This window comes from Balaenoptera acutorostrata, chromosome 11 (genome assembly GCF_949987535.1).
Source record: "Balaenoptera acutorostrata chromosome 11, mBalAcu1.1, whole genome shotgun sequence".
Lineage (NCBI taxonomy): Eukaryota > Metazoa > Chordata > Mammalia > Artiodactyla > Balaenopteridae > Balaenoptera > Balaenoptera acutorostrata.
The window spans coordinates 33,972,605-33,985,929 of record NC_080074.1 but is presented as its reverse complement, the minus strand read 5'-3'; positions in this window follow the sequence as shown (position 1 = coordinate 33,985,929).

Below are 13,325 nucleotides of genomic sequence, written 5' to 3'. Positions count from 1 at the left end.
CATTCTTTTTTCTTTATTCTGCTCTCCGGTAGTTATTTCCACTATTTTATCTTCCAGGTCACTTACCCGTTCTTCTGCCTCAGTTATTCTGCTATTGATCCCTTCTAGAGAATTTTTAATTTCATTTATTTTGTTGTTCATCATTGTTTGTTTGCCCTTTAGTTCTTCTAGGTCCTTGTTAAATGTGTCTTGTATTTTCTCCATTCTATTTCCAAGATTTTGGATCATCTTTAATCATTACTCTGAATTCTTTTTCAGGTAGACTGCCTATTTCCTCTTCATTTGTTTGGTCTGTTGGATTTTTTGTTTGCTCCTTCATCTGCTGTGTATTTCCCTGTCTTCTCATTTTGCTTAACTTACTGTGTTTGGGGTCTCCTTTTCGCAGGCTGCATGTTTATAGTTCCTGTTGTTTTTGGTGTCTGAATCCAGTGGGTAAGGTTGGTTTAATGGCTTGTGTAGGCTTCCTGGTGGAGGGGACTGGTGCCTGTGTTCTGGTGGATGAGGCTGGATCTTGTCTTTCTGGTGGGCATGACTGCATCTGGTGGTGTGTTTTGGGGTGTCTGTAAACTTACAATGATTTTAGGCAGCCTTTCTGCTAATGGGTGGGGTTGTGTTCCTGTCTTGCTCGTTGTTTGGCATGGTGTTTCCAGCACTGTAGCTTGCTGGTCGTTGAGTGGAGCTGGGTCTTAGCATTGAGATGTAGATCTCTGGGAGAGGTTTTGCCATTTGATATTACGTGGACCCTGGAGGTCTCTGGTGGAAGAATGTCCTGAACTTGGCTTTCCCACCTAAGAGGCTCAGGCCTGACACCCAGCTGGAGCACCAAGACCCTGTCCTCTACATGGCTCAGAAGAAAAGGGAGAAAAAGAAAGAAATAAAAAATAAATAAATAAAATAAAATAATTAAAATAAAAGATAAAAAAAATATTAAAAATAAAAAAATAAATAAGTAATAATAAAAAGAAAGAAGAGAACAACCAAACCGATAAACAAATCCATCAATGCGCCGATCATAATAAGCACTGAAAACTCTACTAAAAAAAACCCAAAAAAAACAAAAAAACAGACAGACAGGACCCCAGGACAAATGGTAAAAGCAAAGCTATACAGACAAAATCACACAAGCATACACCTAGACACTCACAAAAAGATAAAAAGGAAAAAATTTACATATATATTTTTTAAATAAAGGAAGGGAGCAACAAAATCAATAAAATATTTACCAATGATAATAAGCTCTAAATATTACACTAAGATAAATATAAAACCAGAAACAAATTAGATGCAGAAAGCAAACCTCAAGTCTACATTTGTTCCTAAAGTCCACCACCTCAATTTTGAGATGATTCGTTGTCTATTCAGGTATTCCAGATATGCAGGGTACATCAAGTTGATTGTGGAGATTTAATCTGTTGATCCTGAGGCTGCTGGGAGAGATTTCCCTTTCTCTTCTTTGTTCACACAGCTCCTGGGGTTCAGCTTTGGATTTGGCCCCGCCTGTGAGTGTAGGTCACCTCAGGGCATCTATTCCCCATCTAGACAGGACATGGTTAAAGTAGCATGATTCAGGGGCTCTGGCTCACTCAGGCCTCCCTCAGGGGGAGGGAGGGGTATGGAATGTAGGGCGAGCCTGTGGCAGCAGAGGCCATTGTGATGTTGCAACAGGCTGAGGTTTGCCATGTGTTCTCCTGGGGAAGTGTGTTCTCCATGTGTTGTCCGTGGATCACGGGACCCTGGCAGTGGCGGGCTGCACAGGCTCCTGGGAGGTGTGGTGTGGATAGTGACCTGTGCTTGCACACAGGCTTCTTGGTGGCTGCCGCAGCAGCCTTAGCATTTCATGCCCGTCTCTGGTGTTCGTGTTGATAGCTGCGGCTCGTGCCCATCTCTGGAGCTCGTTTAGGCAATGATCTGAATTCCCTCTCCTTGTGCACTCTGACACAATGGTCTCTTGCCTTTTAGGTAGTTCCAGGCTTTTTCCTGGACTCCTTCCTGTCTAGCTGTGGCTCACTAGCCCCCTTCAGGCTGTGTTCATGCAGCCAAACCCAGTCCTCTCCCTGGGATCTGACCTCCGAAGCCGGAGCCTCAGCCCCCAGCCCCCACCTGCCCCGGCTGGTGAGCAGACAAGTCTCTCAGGCTGAGTGCTGGTTGGCACCAATCCTCTGTGCGGGAATCTCTCCACTTTGCCCTCTGCACCCCTGTTGCTGGGCTCTCCTCTGTGGCTCCAAAGCTTCCATCCCGCCCAATCCCTGTCTCCACCAGTGAAGGAGCTTCCTAGTGTGTAGAAACTTTTCCTCCTTCACAGCTCCCTCCCAGAGGTGCAGGTCCCATCCCTATTCTTTTGTCTGTTTTTTTTTTTTCTTTTGCCCTACCCAGGTATGTGGGGAGTTTCTTGCATTTTGGGAAGTCTGATGGCTTCTGCCAGCGTTCAGCAGGTGTTCTGTAGGAGCTGTTCCACATGTAGATGTATTTTTGATGTATTTGCGCGGAGGAAGGTATTCTCCACGTCTTACTCCTCTGCCATCTTGAAGGTCTCCAACCCTCTATCTTTTTTAAATTGTATTTTAAATACTGCTATTTTAAAAAATTCTTCACTTTACCTGAAAACTTACTTCTTCCTGATAATACCAGTTCGCCTGTATCTCACTTTAACAGATGACTATATATTTTTACCAAACTTTGATAATACAGTTGCACAATTCTAGCTCTCTAAAACTAAAGCATTACTGCTTAACAAGCTCATTTGCAGAAATGTTAATTTGAAGCTTGTCTTCCAGTTGTACCACCCTTCATAACTTCACTTATCTAAACATAAATTTATCTAAGAACACCCACCTCCAAGTTAACAAGAAAATGAAGACAACCAGTCAGAAATATCCAGAACTTCTTGGTCCCCTACTCGTTCATAGAGCCCTTTCAATTCATACTCATGCTTCCATCCTTTCTTTCCATCTCAGTAGAGAAGTGCCCCTTCCACTTAATGTAACTCACACCTCAAGGACCTTCTATCTGTTTCTTCCCTAATTTTCATGTTTTTCAACCTTTTCTCTCTACCTTCAACATATCCAAAGTTCTCTTGTCTTAAAAACCTATAGCACATAAACCCATACACACATATACACAAATATCAAATGTTCAGGCAACCCAGTGACCCTATTAAATATTTGTCTTATACTTTTTAAAAGCAGAACTATCGTTGTCTCCACTGCTGATCTTTAGCTCATCTCTTGAGCCACTGCTGCATTCTCTCTGTCTCTGATATGCCACTGAAATTGCTTTGAATGAGGTCTCAAGTGATCACCTACCTGTTAAATTCAACAAATCCTTCAGAATCCTTATTGTACTTTTAGGCACATTTGTTATCATGTGCTACTTCTTCCTGTTTGATATTCTCTCCTCCTTTGCCTGCCATAATGCCTCTCTCACCTACCTTTCACTACCTTATCTTTCTTTCTGTCTATCCTTTTTCATGATACCCTCTTCTGTTACCTCACAATAATCATTGATATTTCCAGGACTTCTACTTGATTCTATTTTCTTTTCAACTTTCACATTACTCATGGTGAAGATCTTATTAATATGTGTAGTTTCATCACATGTACTGGGGACTCCCAAACAATATTGCTAGCCAAATTCTCTTTCTCACTACTAGACATCTCTACTTAGTGTTCAACTCAAACTCAACATTTCTATATTAGTTTCCTATTGCTGTTGTAATAAATTGTCACAAATTTAGTGCTTCAAACAAACAAATTATATTTCTCTTTACAATTCTAGAGATCAAAAGGTTAAAATGGGTCTCACAAAATCCAGGTGTCAACATGTCTGTATTTCTTTTGGAGGTATTGGCAGAGAATTTATTTCCTTGCCTTTTCCCACTTCTAGAGGCCACCCGAATTCCTTGATTTATGGCCCCTTCCTCTATCTTCAAAGCTAGAAGTGTAACATCTTTAAATTTCTGTCTTTCTCTGACCTCTGCTTCTATTGTCATATTTTTATTTGACTTTCCTGCCTTCTTTTCCCCTTCTAAATGCCCTTATGATTACGTTAGATCCACCTGGATAATCCAGTACCCTCATTTCAGGATCCTTAATTTAATCACATATGCAAAGTCCCTTTTGCCATGTAAAGTAACATATTCACAGGTCCAGGGATTAGGATGAAGGATGTTATGGAGCCATTATTCTGCCTGCCACAATATCCAAAACATAAACTTAAATATTTATTTATTTATATTATTATTTTTTAAAAATTTGTACCATATACCAGTGTTTCTCAACCTCCTAGAGGTATCTTGGCTGATAATTCTTTGTCATGGGGATGGGGATAAGGGGGTGTTTTGTGCATTATAGAATGTTTAACAGCATCCCTGACTCCCATTGAAAATGTCAGTAGCACCCTTCCCTAGCTATGACAACCAAAAATGTTTCCAGATATTACCAAATATCCCCTGGGACAAAATTGTCCCCAGCTGAGAATCACCACCTTAAGCCTCTTTCTTTTCTTCTCTTCCATAAGTCAGTGAAATGAATCAGCATCTACCCAGTTCTAAATTAGGAACCTAGAAGTTCATCTTAACTCTTCCCTCCTACACTCAATGGTCACCAGATGCTGTCATTCCTATCTCTTTCCTCTTTACTACTGGTTCTTTCTTTTCCCCTCACCTGCATTATTACAATAGTCTTCTAAGCACTTTTCCTGACTTCACTACAGTCTGCTTTATCCCTAGTTCTGAATTGTCCCGTAGATCTCACTCAGCTGTTACTTTTCCTAAACTTTCCTTGGTCTCAGTGTTCAGTCTATCAACTCCTTAGAACTTACTTTTGTTCATTGGTTCATAGTAGATGTTGTGATAGAATATTAATGATACTTTTGTTGTTCTATACCTGGACTATAAGTGGATATGGCGTTTTACAATCACTGTCCCCTTTAGGTTTACTGTGCTTTAGAGGTTATGCATATTTCTCTGTGAACTTAGAAAAAGTAGAGATTTTGAAACCAAAGGAAAAATTCTAAATCCAATCACACTCTCTACTGTTTCAGTATCTCTACTGGTTCATACTATCTGTGGTGACTGAACTGGATGCTGACCTTCCCTTTAGTATAAGTTACTGTCAAGTAGACAAAGTTGACAAAAATGATATTATATTGTCAAAATAGCCATAATGTACACTTTAATCATGGCTAACATTGTTACTTTAACAACATTTAAATATTTTTTTCAGTTTACCATGATTTTAAAATATTAATAACCCTACTGTATTTATTTTAAGCCAGTGCACAGACTAAGAGCAATGCTTATATTCTTAATTAAGGTGGTATTCCTGATGTACCTTGCTGTTTCCCAGTGAATGAATAAACAAATGAGTTCAGGGAAATAATAAATAAATAAAGTTCAACTATCCAAGAATAAATATCTCAAGTTGTGCTAATAAATCTTCATATTCCAATTCTTCAATTAGTTTTATTATAGTAAGTATTCTCCTAAAAAAAAACCACTTTAGAGACGATAAAGAGAAAACAAGAGGAAGACCAATGGAGATAAAAGCAGAGCAAAAGAAAGAAGAAAGAAGGGAGAGAAAGCAGTTTAAGATTTTAATTATGAAAGAATATTTCCATTAATTTTTAAAGCAATTTCTTCACATTATGATTTTCCTTAGAATAACTTATAAACTTCTTAACAAAATACATGTCTACTCTGTTTCCTGAATATTTCTCAGAAAATAACTTTAAGTTAAAGATTCAGGAGTTAGAGTACCTTGTTATAAACATTGTTTCCCTAAAAGCAGACAAATTTCCCACAGGAAAAAAATAATAATAATTTTGATACCTGAATTCTTATTGACTAACATAATAAAATATTTTTCAAGTGAGTTTTTACAGAATAAAAATTTCTACACATTATAGGCATGTTTTAGCAGGAAGATGTACACACCTTCAAATCTCTATCTCAAAACACATCTTTTCCAACTAATAGGACTTGTTTAAATGCAATATAAACTTTAGTCCATATATAACAGCTTCAATTTTAGCCAAATCCATATATTACTTCAATGTTATTCACTTAATATTTTCCTTTAATTTGAATCACTCTTTTCTAGCTTCATTTTAATAATAATATTCATTGATTCATCCGTTTGATTTCTAGTTATATTTTTCAATGTATTTGAAAATAAAAATAATTTTTAACTGAAAAATACCTTTTATATTTATGACACACAGCCCTTTTGCCAACAGTGTACTATGTACAAGAAAGATATATATACTAAAACATGCATTAAATAAAGACTTGAATAGGTGCCAAAATTGGAATTCAAAGTAATGGAACTAGTGATATAGTGTTGCTCTATATACTCTCTGAATAAATCCTTGAATGGATTAGGAATATGTGGTAAATTCTTCCTGAATAGAGTGTGTGTGTGTGTTTGTGCATAAGAATGTGTGTGTACACATGTTTCATCTGTGTTACAGCTTTAATCCTACATTAGAATGAAAAAATGCAGAGTTAGCTATAAAACACTTTAATTTCAGCTGAATAAGAAACTCAAAGATTATCTCCACATTGCTGCAAGAATGTTAAATGTTCTTCTGTAAGTTTAAGGTCAAAGAGATAAAATATAGATTAGGCACTTATATTTCTACCTAGATTTTCAGAAGCCCTTTTAAGAAGACAGTTCTCTTTAAATGCATGGTTATAAATCCTATTTAAAATAACTCACTTTAAGTTTTATTTTATCTGTAGATTTTTTTAAACTTTTATCACCAAAATCATGGCCCTTTCAAAAACTAATAGTGATAATTTGTGGTATTTTGTGATGCCATTTCAACCATACCTTACTGCATAGGGCAAGAATGGATACTTTTCCCACATTCCCCACATCAAACTAGACAGAGAGACTTTCTGAACTAAAAGAATATTTTTACTTTAAAGATTAGTTTCTACTGCTTGAATAATGTGTGAGATTAAAATAAAGTCAGGGAGACTTATTTTAAAATAATATACATATTCTTAGTTCAGAATAAAATACATAAATCAACTTAGTCAATTTCTCTCTAGTAAATATTTTCACAAATTATGGGAATAATCTTTATCTCCTTCCTCTCCCTCCCATCCCATCCCTTTTGTCTTGAATCAGTCATGCAATTCTGTGGTTTCTATAAGCATTATATTCCCCCAATTCTGCTTTATTCCTTTATAGTTTTTCTTATTAATGTATAATCCTGATTATATCACTCCATTGCTCAAACCTTTTAAGGATGCCATTGAAGGACACACTTTTTACTATTCCAACTGCCCACCTTTATATCTGCATCTCCCACAACTTGCCCATATGTGTCCTATGCAGACATTGTGAACTACTTTCTCTCCTTCAATGTGCCCTGCTCACTCATGCAGTCCTTATCTTTTTATAGACTGTCTTCTTGATTTATAATGTCTTTTCCTCAGCTTGTTTTGTTTGCTTGAATAAACTTCTAATTATTACACAAACCAGATCAACATCAACTCCTCTCTTAAGCTGACAGTGGCTCTCCCACGCATAGTTAACCAGTGTTCTGTGCTCTTCCTCATGTGTATTAACAAATCATATCTCAATCTCAATCCTTTTGTCTCTGTCCCTCTCTCTCTCCCCTCCTTCCTCTTTCCTAAGAATAATGGACACCTTGAGGAAAAGGATCTTATGTATCTCCTAATTTAACCATCAAAATCATGAGAAATACAGATATATAGATACTTGCTTGCATCCAAACAAGAACGTTAGTTTTTGATAGAGAAAACATGTCTGTTTATCTTCCCCCAAACGTACTCTGTAACCTTATAAGAGCAGACGTGTTTATTTGTTACTTAACATACACACATATGTTTCTTTATTAGTACCTAGTAATACCTAACTCGTCAGACTGTTAGAAAAAATAAATAAAGCATCACAGAGTTTGGTACACAGTAAGAGTGAAAGAAATCCTATTTTATTATGTAGTCATAATACCACATGTATTGTTTATATACAAAATACAATTAGAGAACATGGAAAACAAAAGGAACTAATGGTGTTATCTGAAAGTTGTGCATTTCTTTCATTCTATCTATAAGAAAACTGAGGCACAGTGGAGTTAAGTAACTTGCCTATGATCCTGTAGTTCAGGGTTATGAAAGAGTGAGAACTAGAGTCTATTTTATTTAGTAATCTTTGGTTTCTATGCACTCTCACACATTCAAAATATACTTATTGGCTAGTGAATATATCCTTCAAAATTGAGGGTGAAAACAAACACATCTGTAGAGAGACAAAACCTAAGAAGGTTCACTTCCAGCAGACCTGCACTACAAAAATATATTTCTGCAGGCTGGAGGTAAAACATAACCGGCTCAATATTCACAGTACAGGAATGGAAGAAGAGCACTACAAATGGGGATTGGTTCCAGATGGCGGAGTAGAAGGATGTGCTCTCACTCCCTATTGTGAGAACACCAGAATCACAACTAACTGCTGAACAATCATTAACAGGAAGACACTGGAACACACCAAAAAAGATACCCTACATCCAAAGACAAAGGAGAAGCCACAATGAGATGGTAGGAGGGGCGCAATCACAATAAAATCAAATCCCATACTGGTGGGTGGGTGACTCACAGACTGGAGAACACTTATACCACAGAAGTCCACCCACTGGAGTGAAGGTTCTGAGCCACACGTCAGGCTTCCCAATCTGGGGGTCTGGCAATGGGAGGAGGAATTCCTAGAGAATCAGACTTCGAAGGCTAGCGGGATTTGACTGCAGGACTTCGACAGGACTGGGGGAAACAGAGACTCCACTCTTGGAGGGCACACACAAAGTAGTGTGTGCATCAGGATGCAGGGGAAGAAGCAGTGACGCCATAGGAGACTGAACCAGACCTACCTGCTAGTGTTAGAAGGTCTCCTGCAGAGGCAAGGGTGGCTGTGTCTCACTGTGAGGACAAGGACACTGGCAGCAGAAGTTCTGGGAAGTACTCCTTGGCATGAGCCCTCCCAGAGTCCACCATTAGCCCCACCAAAAAGCCTGGGTAGGCTCCAGGTTTGGGTAGCCTCAGGCCAAACAACCAACAGGGAGGGAACTCAGCCCCACTAATCAGAAGACAAGTGGATTAAAGTTTTACTGGGCTCTGCCCACCAAAGCAACAGTCAGCTCTACCCACCACCAATCACTCCCATCAGGAAACTTGCACAAGCCTCTTAGACAGCCTCATCCACCAGACGGCAGACAGCAGAAGCAAGAAGAACTAAAATCCTGGAGCCTGTGGAACAAAAACCACATTCACAGAAAAATAAGAAGATGAAAAGGCAAAGGGCTATGTACCAGATGAAGGAACAAGATAAAACCCCAGAAAAAGAACAAAATGAAGTGGAGATAGGAAACCTTCCAGAAAAAGAATTCAGAATAATGATAGGGAAGATGATCCAGGACCTCGGAAAAAGAATGGAGGCAAAGATCGAGAAGATGAAAGAAATGTTTAACAAAGATCTAGAAGAATTAAAGAACAAACAAACAGAGATGAACAACACAATAACTGAAATGAAAAACATTCTAGAAGGAATCAATAGCAGAATAACTGAGGCAGAAGAATGGATAAGTGACCTGGAAGACAGAATGGTGGAATTCACTGCTGCGGAACAGACTAAACAAAAAAGAATGAAAAGAAATGAAGACAGCCTAAAAGACTTCTGGGACAACATTAAATGCAACAACATTCACATTATAGGGGTCCCAGAAGGAGAAAAGAAAGAGAAAGAGCCAGAGAAAATATTTGAAGAGATTATAGTCGAAAACGTCCCTAACATGGGAAAGGAAATAGCCACCCAAATCCAGGAAGTGCAGGAAGTCCCATACAGGATAAATACAAGGAGAAACACGCCGAGACACATAGTAAACAAATTGGCAAAAATTAAAGACAAAGAAAAATTATTGAAAGCAGCAAGGGAAAAACGACAAATAACATACAAGGGAACTCCCATAAGGTTAACAGCTGATTTCTCAGCAGAAACTCTACAAGCCAGAAGGGAGTGGCATGATATATTTAAAGTGATGAAAGGGAAGAAGCTACCATCAAGATTACTCTACCCGGCAAGGATCTCATTCAGATTTGATGGAGAAACCAAAAGCTTTACAGAGAAGCAAAAGCTAAGATAATAAAGCACCACCAAACCAGCTTTTCAACAAATGCTAAAGGAACTTCTCTAAGTGGGAAACACAAAAGAAAAGACCTACAAAAACAAACCCAAAACAATTAAGAAAATGGTAATAGAAACATACATATCGATAATTACCTGAAACACGAATGGATTAAATGCTCCACCCAAAAGACACAGGCTTGCTGAATGGATACAAAAACAAGACCCATATATATGCTGTCTACAAGAGACTCACTTCGGACCTAGGGACACATTCAGACTGAAAGTGAGGGGATGGAAAAAGATATTCCATGCAAATAGAAATCAAAAGAAACCTCAAGTAGCAATACTCATATCAGATAAAATAGACTTTGCAATAAAGAATGTTACAAGAGACAAGGAAGGACACTACATAATGATCACGTGATAATCCAAGAAGAAGATATAACAATTATAAATATATATGTACCCAACATAGGAGCACCTCAATACATAAGGCAACTGCTAACAGCTATAAAAGAGGAAATTGACAAAAACAGAATAATAGTGGGGGACTTTAACACCTCACTTACACCAATGGACAGATCATCCAAACAGAAAATTAATAAGGAAACACAAGCTTTAAATGACACAACAGAACAGATAGATTTAATTGATATTTATAGGACATTCCATCGAAAAACAGCAGATTACACTTTCTTCTCAAGTGCGCATGGAACATTTTCCAGGATAGCTCACATCTTGGGTTACAAATCAAGCCTCAGTAAATTTAAGAAAATTGAAATCATAGCAAGCATCTTTTCTGACCACAACCCTATGAGATTAGAAATCAATTACAGGGAAAAAAAATGTAAAAAAAAAAAAAAAAATGGAGGCTAAACAATATGTTACTAAATAACCAAGAGATCACTGAAGAAATCAAAGAGGAAATAAAAAAATACCTAGAGACAAATGATAATGAAAACATGACAATCCAAAACCTATGGGATGCAGCAAAAGCAGTTCTAAGAGGGAAGTTTATAGCAATACAAGCCTACCTCAAGAAACAAGAAAAATCTCAAATAAACCATCTAATCTTACACGAAAAGGAACTAGAGAAAGAAGAACAAACAAAACCCAAAATTAGCAGAAGGAAAGAAATCATAAAGATCAGATCAGAAATAAATGAAATAGAAACAAAGAAAACAATAATGAAGATCAATAAAACTAAAAGCTGGTTCTTTGAGAAGATAAACAAAATTGATAAACCATTAGCCAGACTCATCAAGAAAAAGAGGGAGAGGACTCAAATCAATAAAATCAGAAATGAAAAAGGAGAAGTTACAACAGACACCGCAGAAATACAAAGCATCCTAAGAGACTACTACAAGCAACTCTATGCCAATAAAATGGACAACCTCGAAGAAATGGACAAATTCTTAGAAAGGTATAACCTTCCAAGATGGAACCAGGGAGAAAAAGAAAATATGAACAGACCAATCACAAGTAATGAAATGGAAACTGTGATTAAAAATCTTCCAACAAACGGAAGTCCAGGACCAGATGGCTTCACAGGGGAATTCTATCAAACATTTAGAGAAGAGCTAACACCCATCCTTCTCAAACTCTTCCAAACAACTGCAGAGGAAGGAACACTCCCAAACCCATTCTATGAGGCCACCATCACCCTGATACCAAAACCAGACAAAGATACTACAAAAAAAGAAAATTACAGACCAATATCACTGATGAATATATATGCAAAAATCCTTAACAAAATATTAGCAAACAGAATCAAACAACAGCTTAGAAGGATCATACACCATGATCAAGTGGGATTTATCCCAGGAATGCAAGGATTCTTCAATATACGCAAATCAATCAATGTGCTACACCATATTAACAAATTGAAGGATTAAAAACCATATGATTATCTCAATAGATGCAGAAAAAGCTTTTCACAAAATTTAACACCCATTTATGATAAAAACTCTCCAGAAAGTGGGCACAGAGGGAACCTACCTCAACATAATAAAGGCCATATACAACAAACCCACAGCAAACATCATTCGCAATGGTGAAAACCTGAAAGCATTTCCTCTAAGATCAGGAACAAGACAAGGATGTTCACTGTCACCACTATTATTCAACATAGTTTTGGAAGTCCTAGCCACGGCAATCAGAGAAGAAAAAGAAATAAAAGGAATCCAAATTGGAAAAGAAGAAGTAAAACTGTCACTGTTTTCACATGACATGATATTATACATAGAGAATCCTAAAGATGCCATCAGAAAACTACTAGAGCTAATCAATGAATTTGGTAAAGTTGCAGGATACAAAATTAATGTACAGAAATCTCTTGCATTCCTATTCACTAATGATGAAAAATCTGAAAGTGAAATTAAGGAAACACTCCCATTTACCACTGCAACAAAAAGAATAAAATACCTAGGAATAAACTTACCTAGGGAGACAAAAGACCTGTATGCAGAAAACTATAAGACACTGATGAAAGAAATTAAAGATGATACCAACAGATGGAGAGATATACCATGTTCTTGGATTGGAAGAATCAATATTGGGAAAATGACTATACTACCCAAAGCAATCTACAGAGTCAATGCAATCCCTATCAAATTACCAATGGCATTTTTTACAAAACTAGAACAAAAATTCTTAAAATTTGTATAGAGACACAAAAGACCCCGAATAGCCAAAGCAGTCTTGAGGGAAAAAAATGGAGCTGGAGGAATCAGACTCCCTGAATTCAGACTATACTACAAAGCTACAGTAATCAAGACAATATGGTACTGGCACAAAAACAGAAATATAGATCAATGGAACAGGATAGAAAGCCCAGCGATAAACCCATGCACCTATGGTCAACTAGTCTATGACAAAGGAGGCAAGGATATACAATGGAGAAAAGACAGTCTCTTCAATAAGTGGTGCTGGGAAAACTGGGCAGCTACATGTAAAAGAATGAACTTAGAACACTCCCTAACACCATACACAAAAATAAACTCAAAATGGATTAAAGAGCTAAATGTAAGATGAGACACTGTAAAACTCTTAGAGGAAATCATAGGAAGAATACTCTTTGACATAAATCACAACAAGATCTTTTTTGATCCATCTCCTAGAGTAATGGAAATAAAAACAAAAATAAACAAATGGGACCTAATGAAACTTAAAAGGTTT